Below are 218 nucleotides of genomic sequence, written 5' to 3'. Positions count from 1 at the left end.
GACGCAAAGATAAAAAAAAAAATCAGTAGAGAGAGATAACACAAGAAGCGGAATAGAGGAGGGGAGATAAGGCAAGGGAGAGAGAGAAAACGAGGGGAGAGAGGGACGAAGAGAGAACGGTGGGAAGAGAAGAAAAGAGGAAGAGACAGGCAAAAATAAAAGAGTTCATAAAGTAATCGTAAAAAAGGAGGAATAAAAAAACTGAAAGAAGATATAGA

The sequence above is a fragment of the Penaeus monodon genome, chromosome 20, assembly GCF_015228065.2.
Source record: "Penaeus monodon isolate SGIC_2016 chromosome 20, NSTDA_Pmon_1, whole genome shotgun sequence".
Taxonomy (NCBI): Eukaryota; Metazoa; Arthropoda; class Malacostraca; order Decapoda; family Penaeidae; genus Penaeus; species Penaeus monodon.
The sequence above is the reverse complement of the archived record's forward strand: the minus strand, read 5'-3'. Positions refer to the sequence as shown.